Source organism: Procambarus clarkii, unplaced genomic scaffold (assembly GCF_040958095.1).
Source record: "Procambarus clarkii isolate CNS0578487 unplaced genomic scaffold, FALCON_Pclarkii_2.0 HiC_scaffold_101, whole genome shotgun sequence".
Taxonomy (NCBI): domain Eukaryota; kingdom Metazoa; phylum Arthropoda; class Malacostraca; order Decapoda; family Cambaridae; genus Procambarus; species Procambarus clarkii.
In genome coordinates, this window is record NW_027189134.1 from 2,115,095 (window position 1) to 2,125,541 (window position 10,447).

Here is a 10,447-nt window from a genome sequence, read left to right on the forward strand (position 1 = left end):
TTCCTAGATTAATGTCCTAGATCATGTCCTAGATTAATGATATCAGACAACGGATCTAATTTTGTGGCGGGAGAAAGTTGTTTGCGAGAAGTCTGGAACCACCCTGAAGTGCAATCAGTCTTACAAAGAAGACAATGTCACTGGAAATTCATAGCACCAAGAGCCCCTTGGCAAGGTGGGTTCTATGAGCGAATGGTAAGCACAGTCAAAAGATGTCTAAGGAAAACGTTACACTGACAAAAGGTCAGTTACTCAGAACTCCAAACTATTGTTGTGGAAATCGAGGCGCGAGTCAATAACCGCCCGATCACCTACCTGTCTGATGATTACACCCAGAGAGAGCCACTGAGCCCCTCTCACTTGATCCATGGAGGTCTACTGAGCCCTCTCATCCCCTTAGCCGAAGAGGACCCTGTAGACCCGTCCCATGTGACCAGAGGAGACTTGGTGGAAAGCTACCAGCATCTTTCTAGAGTTATTAACAGGTGGAATGAGGTGTGGACTCGAGAATACCTCACAGCTCTACGAGAGTACCACTACGGAGCTTCGAGTCCATACAATAAGGTACAATTAAAACCTGGAGACCTTGTACTAGTCGACAGTGATGGACCAAGGTCCGAGTGGCCTATAGGAAAAATTGTCACCATTCACCCAGATCGACAAGGTGTCCTAAGAGTGGTTAAAGTCTTATGCAGAGGCAACACTACTCTAAAAACTTTAGAGAAGCTGGTTCCCCTTGAACTGACTGAACAAGAATATCAGCCAGATCCAGTTTCCCCAGTAATTTCAGAGGACGATGAATTTGTTCCTCCAAGCAACCGTCCCACTAGAGCTGCAGCTCAACAATGTAGGCGGAATTTGCGAGCCTATTATAACTCTGAAGAAGAATAATTTCCTTCACTTCCCACTAAGAAAACTGTGATGATACTACGATGTGATATCACGTAACGAAACATTACACGTCACTATGACCCAGGATATCGCATCACTGTAGATTCTGTTAGTTTAAATTGGGAGAGTTAAATTCTATAAACATTGTGTAGACTACAAACAACATGTTTCAGTTGACATGTAAATAGCAAAACTCAAATTCTTGTAAGTCCTTGATAAATCCGGGACGTTCGTTATGTGTGTACTAACATACTAACATACTAATGTATTAATCTTAATATCACTTCGGGATAGGTCAGTACAACACAGTACACTGCGACCCTAGGATCCGCCCCCCGGAGTTATGTTGGATATTTCCAACATCGAATACAGCATTGTTGTATTCTCATTACTTATTACTAACCATACTAAATATTGTAGTAAGTAAAATTAACAACTCATAGAATTCTCATGTACTAATAATTCATCTGTGCATTAGGCTAGAATTCTCACGTCACCTGACGCCAGTATTGCGTCAGATTTCTTTACAGTAAAACACATTATATTCAATTTGTGTGAGAATTAAATACGATTCTCCATAATTAAAGCATTCTGTATGACAACTGATTGCAGACGAATTGTTCTCTAACTAAAAGCCAAATAGAGCGTTAGAATCATAGCGTCTACCTCGCGATAGAGTTAACGTCATCAATGAATGCCATGGGGAGACATTAATTCCTCTCCCTTATATATTTACTATTCCTAAATCGGTAAATAATATTATTTCGTTCCTCTAAATAATAAACCCGTCCAGTCTTTAAAGTTTCAAGCGCGAATGCGAGAAATATTAATGTTCGTGACAATAATTTGTGTTATGAACGTCGACTCGGCGTGGGTTGGAGGGACGCCACCATCTTCAGTACGCGGACACGTGCAGAACCGAAAGGAAGCAAAGCTGCGCTTACCGTACTCATAAAAGGACGCCATTGTCCAGCAAATAGGACAGGTGTGATCCATCCTCAGATGAAAGTTGCCACTGTGAGGCGTGAATGACCTTGCAGATAATATCTTCAACTAGTGCTGGTGTTAAATGAGGAACCCCTTGACTTGGTTCCTGACGACACGTGATCAGCCAGCTTGAAACGCATCACTATCCAGGATAGGTTCACCGGAGCCTGGGATGCGAAATTACGGCAATCATAATACTTATACAGTGCCCACAGCTAAGTATTCCTTTATTTGATGCATCATTTACAGGTCTGTTAATAGCAGGGCGATTGTTCGTTACGCCGCGGGATAACACCTAATAACAGGTGATTAGAATTCCATCTGTAGATATTAATATTTTTGAATATGAATTGAGTAGTTAAATCAATTGCTAATGGTAGTTATTTATCTTGCAGCCCGAGAGAAGAATTCCTCCGGCTGCCTCCTCCATGTTAACCCGTACCGCTCGTCAGTGTACCGAATCTGGAGAATTAAGAGGACTACTATGGTTATCTAAAGGAATCGGCTTCAAGCTAAGGCTTATTTCTTTTTTATCCATTTTCTTGCAATTTGATTTATTCAGAATGTTTGATATTAATGTGTGATTTACTGTAACTCATTATTATGCTCATATTCATGTTCTTCTTTATGTGAATGATATTATATTCAGCATTTTTTATAGGATTAGATTATTATTAATTGAATTAGTGAACGAACCACACTGATTCCTGGACGTACTTACCTCCAGTAATAACCCCCCAATGTAGGTGTTTGAGGTTTGTTTCTTTAATAATACAGCCCATTAATTATTCTTATGATCATGCTTTCTAGTTATATCCATAGTCACTGGTTTTCTCTAGAATTTTATCCAATGATCTGAAATTCTCAGTTTCCATCTTTACTATAAAAGCGGGTGGTCCTTCGTAATTTAATTTACTACATTAATTATTAATTAATCAGAATCAAGCCCAATTATCCCACAGAAGTGTTCATTGTTGTAGTGTTCATTGTTTTAGTGTTCGTTTTTGTGGTGTTCGTTGTTGAAGTGTTCGTTGTTGTAGTGTTCGTCGTTGTAGTGTTCGTTGTTGTAGTGTTCGTTGTTGTTGTGTTCGTTGTTGTAGTGTTCGTTGTTGAGATGTTCAATGTTGTGGTGTTCGTTGTTGTGGTGTTCGTTGTTGTGGTGTTCGTTGTTGTTGTGTTCGTTGATGTAGTGTTCGTTGTTGTAGTGTTCGTTGTTGAAATGTTCGTTGTTGTGGTGTTCGTTGTTGTGGTGTACGTTGTTGAAGTGTTCGTTGTTTTAGTGTTTGTTGTTGTAGTGTTCGTTGTTGTAGTGTTCGTTGTTATGGTGTTCGTTGTTATGGTGTTCGTTGTTGTTGTTGTGTTCGTTGTTGTGGTGTTCATTGTTGTAATGTTCGTTGTTGTAGTGTTTGTTGTTGTAGTGTTCGTTGTTGTAGTGTATGTTGTTGTAGTGTTCGTTGTTGTAGTGTTCCTTGTTGTAATGTCCGTTGTTGTGGAGTTTATTCTTTAAACCTTCGTTGTTGTAGTGATGGTTGTTCTAATGTTCGTTGTTGTGGTGTTCGTTGTTGTAGCGTTCGTTGTTGTAGTGTTTGTTGTTGCAGTGATCGTTATTGTGGTGTTCGATGTTGCAATGTTAGTTGTTGTAGTGTTCATTGTTGTAAATTTCGTTGTTGTGGTGTTCGTTGCTATTGTGTTTGTTGTTGTGGTGATCGTTGTTGTGCTGTTCGTTGTTGTAGTGTTCGTTGTTGAAGTGTTCGTTGTTGTTTTCCTCGTTGTTTTTGTGTTCATTGTTGTAATGTTCGTTGTTGTAGTGTTAATTAGTGTAGTGTTCGTTGTTGTGGTGTTCGTTGTTGTTATGGTCGTTTTTATGATGTTCGTTGTTGTAATGTTCGTTGTTGTGGTGTTCGTGGTTGTAAAGTTTGTTGTTGTGGAGTTCGTTGTTGTTTTGTTCTTTGTTCTAGTGTTCGTTGTTGTGGTGTTCTTTGTTGTAGTGTTCATTGTTGTACTGTTCGTTGATGAGATGTTCGTTGTTGAGACGTTCGTTGTTGAGATGTTCGTTGTTGAGATGTTCGTTGTTGTGGTGTTCGTTGTTGTGAGTTCGTTGTTGTGGTGTTCGTTGTTGTAATGGTCGTTTTTATGATGTTCGTTGTTGTAATGTTCGTTGTTGTGGTGTTCGTGGTTGTAAAGTTCGTTGTTGTGGAGTTCGTTGTTGTAGTGTTCTTTGTTGAAGTGTTCGTTGTTGTGGTGTTCGTTTTTGTAGTGTTCATTGTTGTACTGTTCGTTGATGAGATGTTCGTTGTTGAGACGTTCGTTGTTGAGATGTTCGTTGTTGAGATGTTCGTTGTTGTGGTGTTCGTTGTTGGGAGTTCGTTGTTGTGGTGTTCGTTGTAGTCGTGTTCGTTTTTGAGATGTTCGTTGTTGAGATGTTCGTTGTTGAGATGTTCGTTGTTGTAAAGTTCGTTGTTGTGGTGTTTGTTGTTGAGATGTTCGTTGTTGTGGTGTTCGTTGTTGTAGTGTTCATTGTTGTAGTGTTCGTTGTTGAGATGTTCGTTGTTAAGATGTTCGTTGTTATGGTGTTCGTTGATGTGGTGTTCGTTGTTGTAGTGTTCGTTGTTGTAGTGTTCGTTGTTGTAGTGTTCGTTGTTGTGGTGTTCGTTGTTGAGATGTTCGTTTTTGTAGTGTTCGTTGTTGTAGTGTTCGTTGTTGTAGTGTTCGTTGTTGAGATGTTCGTTGTTAAGATGTTCGTTGTTATGGTGTTCGTTGATGTGGTGTTCGTTGTTGAAGTGTTCGTTGTTGTAGTGTTCGTTGTTGTAGTGTTCGTTGTTGTGGTGTTCGTTTTTGAGATGTTCGTTTTTGTAGTGTTCGTTGTTGTAGTGTTCGCTCTTGTAGTGTTCATTGTTGCAGTGTTCGTTGTTTTAGTGTGCGTTGTTGTGGTGTGCGTTGTTGTGGTGTTCGTTTTGAGATGTTCGTTGTTGTAGTGTTCGTTGTTGTGGTGTTCGTTATTGAGATGTTCGTTGTTGTAGTGTTCGTTGTTGTAGTGTTCGTTGTTGTGGTGTTCGTTGTTGTGGTATTCGTTGTTGAGATTTTCGTTGTTGTGGTGTTCGTTGTTGTAGTGTTCTTTGTTATGGTGTTTGTTGTTGTGGTGTTCATTGTTGTGGTGTTCGTTTTGTAGTGTTCGTTGTTGCGGTGTTCGTTGTAGATGTGTTTGTTGTTGTTATGTTCGTTCTTGAGATGTTCGTTATTGTGGTGTTCGTTGTTGTGGTGTTCGTTGTTGTAGTATTCGTTGTTGAAGTGTTCGTTGTTGTAGTGTTCGTTGCTTTAGTGTTCGTTTTTGTGGTGTTCGTTGTTGAAGTGTTCGTTGTTGTAGTGTTCGTCGTTGTTGTGCTCGTTGTTGTAGTGTTCGTTGTTGTTGTGTTCGTTGTTGTAGTCTTCGTTGTTGAGATGTTCATTGTTGTGGTGTTCGTTGTTGTGGTGTTCGTTGTTGTGGTGTTCGTTGTTGTTGTGTTCGTTGTTGTAGTGTTCGTTGTTGAGATGTTCGTTGTTGAGATGTTGGTTGTTGTGGTGTTCGTTGGGTTGATGTTGGTTGTTGTGGTGTTCGTGGTTGTGATGTTCGTTGTTGTGGTGTTAGTTGTTGTAGTGTTCGTTGTTGAGATGTTCGTTGTTGAGATGTTCGTTGTTGAGATGTTCGTTGTTGTGGTGTTCAGTGATGTGGTGTTCGTTGTTGTAGTGTTCGTTGTTGAGATGTTCGTTGTTGAGATGTTCGTTGTTGTGATGGTCGTTCCTGTGGTGTTAGTTGTTATAGTGTTCGTTGTTGAGATGTTCGTTGTTGTGGTGTTCGTTGTTGTAGTGTTCATTGTTGTAGTGTTCGTTGTTGAGATGTTCGTTGTTAAGATGTTCGTTGTTATGGTGTTCGTTGATGTGGTGTTCGTTGTTGTAGTGTTCGTTGTTGTAGTGTTCGTTGTTGTAGTGTTCGTTGTTGTGGTGTTCGTTGTTGAGATGTTCGTTTTTGTAGTGTTCGTTGTTGTAGTGTTTCGTTGTTGTATTGTTCGTTGTTGTGATGTTCGTTGTTAAGATGTTCGTTGTTATGGTGTTCGTTGATGTGGTGTTCGTTGTTGTAGTGTTCGTTGTTGTAGTGTTCGTTGTTGTAGTGTTCGTTGTTGTGGTGTTCGTTGTTGAGATGTTCGTTTTTGTAGTGTTCGTTGTTGTAGTGTTCGTTGTTGTAGTGTTCATTGTTGCAGTGTTCGTTGTTTTAGTGTGCGTTGTTGTGGTGTGCGTTGTTGTGGTGTTCGTTTTGAGATGTTCGTTGTTGTAGTGTTCGTTGTTGTGGTGTTCGTTATTGAGATGTTCGTTGTTGTGGTATTCGTTGTTGAGATTTTCGTTGTTGTGGTGTTCGTTGTTGTAGTGTTCTTTGTTATGGTGTTTGTTGTTGTGGTGTTCATTGTTGTGGTGTTCGTTTTGTAGTGTTCGTTGTTGCGGTGTTCGTTTAGATGTGTTCGTTGTTGTTATGTTCGTTCTTGAGATGTTCGTTATTGTGGTGTTCGTTGTTGTGGTGTTCGTTGTTGTAGTATTCGTTGTTGAAGTGTTCGTTGTTGTAGTGTTCGTTGTTTTAGTGTTCGTTTTTGTGGTGTTCGTTGTTGAAGTGTTCGTTGTTGTAGTGTTCGTCGTTGTAGTGTTCGTTGTTGTAGTGTTCGTTGTTGTTGTGTTCGTTGTTGTAGTCTTCGTTGTTGAGATGTTCATTGTTGTGGTGTTCGTTGTTGTGGTGTTCGTTGTTGTGGTGTTCGTTGTTGTTGTGCTCGTTGTTGTAGTGTTCGTTGTTGTAGTGTTCTTTGTTGAAATGTTCGTTGTTGTGGTGTTCATTGTTGTAATGTTCGTTGTTGTAGTGTTTGTTGTTGTAGTGTTCGTTGTTGTAGTGTTCCTTGTTGTAATGTCCGTTGTTGTGGAGTTTATTCTTATAACCTTCGTTGTTGTAGTGTTGGTTGTTCTAATGTTCGTTGTTGTGGTGTTCGTTGTTGTGAGTTCGTTGTTGTGGTGTTCGTTGTTGCCGTGTTCGTTTTTGAGATGTTCGTTGTTGAGATGTTCGTTGTTGAGATGTTCGTTGTTGTGGTATTCGTTGTTGAGATTTTCTTTGTTGTGGTGTTCGTTGTTGTAGTGTTCTTTGTTATGGTGTTTGTTGTTGTGGTGTTCATTGTTGTGGTGTTCGTTTTGTAGTGTTCGTTGTTGCGGTGTTCGTTTAGATGTGTTCGTTGTTGTTATGTTCGTTCTTGAGATGTTCGTTATTGTGGTTTTCGTTGTTGTGGTGTTCGTTGTTGTAGTATTCGTTGTTGAAGTGTTCGTTGTTGTAGTGTTCGTTGTTTTAGTGTTCGTTTTTGTGGTGTTCGTTGTTGAAGTGTTCGTTGTTGTAGTGTTCGTCGTTGTAGTGTTCGTTGTTGTAGTGTTCGTTGTTGTTGTGTTCGTTGTTGTAGTCTTCGTTGTTGAGATGTTCATTGTTGTGGTGTTCGTTGTTGTGGTGTTCGTTGTTGTTGTGCTCGTTGTTGTAGTGTTCGTTGTTGTAGTGTTCGTTGTTGAAATGTTCGTTGTTGTGGTGTTCGTTGTGGTGGTGTTCGTTGTTGAAGTGTTCGTTGTTTTGGTGTTTGTTGTTGTAGTGTTCGTTGTTGTAGTGTTCGTTGTTATTGTGTTCGTTGTTATGGTGTTCGTTGTTGTTGTTGTGTTCGTTGTTGTGGTGTTCATTGTTGTAATGTTCGTTGTTGTAGTGTTTGTTGTTGTAGTGTTCGTTGTTGTAGTGTATGTTGTTGTAGTGTTCGTTGTTGTAGTGTTCCTTGTTGTAATGTCCGTTGTTGTGGAGTTTATTCTTAAAACCTTCGTTGTTGTAGTGATGGTTGTTCTAATGTTCGTTGTTGTAGTGTTTGTTGTTGCAGTGATCGTTATTGTGGTGTTCGATGTTGTAATGTTAGTTGTTGTAGTGTTCGTTGTTGTAGTGTTTCGTTGTTGTATTGTTCGTTGTTGAGATGTTCGTTGTTAAGATGTTCGTTGTTATGGTGTTCGTTGATGTGGTGTTCGTTGTTGTAGTGTTCGTTGTTGTAGTGTTCGTTGTTGTAGTGTTCGTTGTTGTGGTGTTCGTTGTTGAGATGTTCGTTTTTGTAGTGTTCGTTGTTGTAGTGTTCGTTGTTGTAGTGTTCATTGTTGCAGTGTTCGTTGTTTTAGTGTGCGTTGTTGTGGTGTGCGTTGTTGTGGTGTTCGTTTTGAGATGTTCGTTGTTGTAGTGTTCGTTGTTGTGGTGTTCGTTATTGAGATGTTCGTTGTTGTGGTATTCGTTGTTGAGATTTTCGTTGTTGTGGTGTTCGTTGTTGTAGTGTTCTTTGTTATGGTGTTTGTTGTTGTGGTGTTCATTGTTGTGGTGTTCGTTTTGTAGTGTTCGTTGTTGCGGTGTTCGTTTAGATGTGTTCGTTATTGTTATGTTCGTTCTTGAGATGTTCGTTATTGTGGTGTTCGTTGTTGTGGTGTTCGTTGTTGTAGTATTCGTTGTTGAAGTGTTCGTTGTTGTAGTGTTCGTTGTTTTAGTGTTCGTTTTTGTGGTGTTCGTTGTTGAAGTGTTCGTTGTTGTAGTGTTCGTCGTTGTAGTGTTCGTTGTTGTAGTGTTCGTTGTTGTTGTGTTCGTTGTTGTAGTCTTCGTTGTTGAGATGTTCATTGTTGTGGTGTTCGTTGTTGTGGTGTTCGTTGTTGTGGTGTTCGTTGTTGTTGTGCTCGTTGTTGTAGTGTTCGTTGTTGTAGTGTTCTTTGTTGAAATGTTCGTTGTTGTGGTGTTCATTGTTGTAATGTTCGTTGTTGTAGTGTTTGTTGTTGTAGTGTTCGTTGTTGTAGTGTATGTTGTTGTAGTGTTCATTGTTGTAGTGTTCCTTGTTGTAATGTCCGTTGTTGTGGAGTTTATTCTTATAACCTTCGTTGTTGTAGTGTTGGTTGTTCTAATGTTCGTTGTTGTGGTGTTCGTTGTTGTGAGTTCGTTGTTGTGGTGTTCGTTGTTGTCGTGTTCGTTTTTGAGATGTTCGTTGTTGAGATGTTCGTTGTTGAGATGTTCGTTGTTGTGGTATTCGTTGTTGAGATTTTCGTTGTTGTGGTGTTCGTTGTTGTAGTGTTCTTTGTTATGGTGTTTGTTGTTGTGGTGTTCATTGTTGTGGTGTTCGTTTTGTAGTGTTCGTTGTTGCGGTGTTCGTTTAGATGTGTTCGTTGTTGTTATGTTCGTTCTTGAGATGTTCGTTATTGTGGTTTTCGTTGTTGTGGTGTTCGTTGTTGTAGTATTCGTTGTTGAAGTGTTCGTTGTTGTAGTGTTCGTTGTTTTAGTGTTCGTTTTTGTGGTGTTCGTTGTTGAAGTGTTCGTTGTTGTAGTGTTCGTCGTTGTAGTGTTCGTTGTTGTAGTGTTCGTTGTTGTTGTGTTCGTTGTTGTAGTCTTCGTTGTTGAGATGTTCATTGTTGTGGTGTTCGTTGTTGTGGTGTTCGTTGTTGTGGTGTTCGTTGTTGTTGTGCTCGTTGTTGTAGTGTTCGTTGTTGTAGTGTTCTTTGTTGAAATGTTCGTTGTTGTGGTGTTCATTGTTGTAATGTTCGTTGTTGTAGTGTTTGTTGTTGTAGTGTTCGTTGTTGTAGTGTATGTTGTTGTAGTGTTCATTGTTGTAGTGTTCCTTGTTGTAATGTCCGTTGTTGTGGAGTTTATTCTTATAACCTTCGTTGTTGTAGTGTTGGTTGTTCTAATGTTCGTTGTTGTGGTGTTCGTTGTTGTGAGTTCGTTGTTGTGGTGTTCGTTGTTGTCGTGTTCGTTTTTGAGATGTTCGTTGTTGAGATGTTCGTTGTTGAGATGTTCGTTGTTGTGGTATTCGTTGTTGAGATTTTCGTTGTTGTGGTGTTCGTTGTTGTAGTGTTCTTTGTTATGGTGTTTGTTGTTGTGGTGTTCATTGTTGTGGTGTTCGTTTTGTAGTGTTCGTTGTTGCGGTGTTCGTTTAGATGTGTTCGTTGTTGTTATGTTCGTTCTTGAGATGTTCGTTATTGTGGTTTTCGTTGTTGTGGTGTTCGTTGTTGTAGTATTCGTTGTTGAAGTGTTCGTTGTTGTAGTGTTCGTTGTTTTAGTGTTCGTTTTTGTGGTGTTCGTTGTTGAAGTGTTCGTTGTTGTAGTGTTCGTCGTTGTAGTGTTCGTTGTTGTAGTGTTCGTTGTTGTTGTGTTCGTTGTTGTAGTCTTCGTTGTTGAGATGTTCATTGTTGTGGTGTTCGTTGTTGTGGTGTTCGTTGTTGTGGTGTTCGTTGTTGTTGTGCTCGTTGTTGTAGTGTTCGTTGTTGTAGTGTTCTTTGTTGAAATGTTCGTTGTTGTGGTGTTCGTTGTGGTGGTGTTCGTTGTTGAAGTGTTCGTTTTTTTGGTGTTTGTTGTTGTAGTGTTCGTTGTTGTAGTGTTCGTTGTTATTGTGTTCGTTGTTATGGTGTTCGTTGTTGTTGTTGTGTTCGTTGTTGTGGTGTTCATTGTTGTAATGTTCGTTGTTGTAGTGTTTGTTGTTGTAGTGTTCGTTGTTGTAGTGTATGTTGTTGTAGTGTTCGT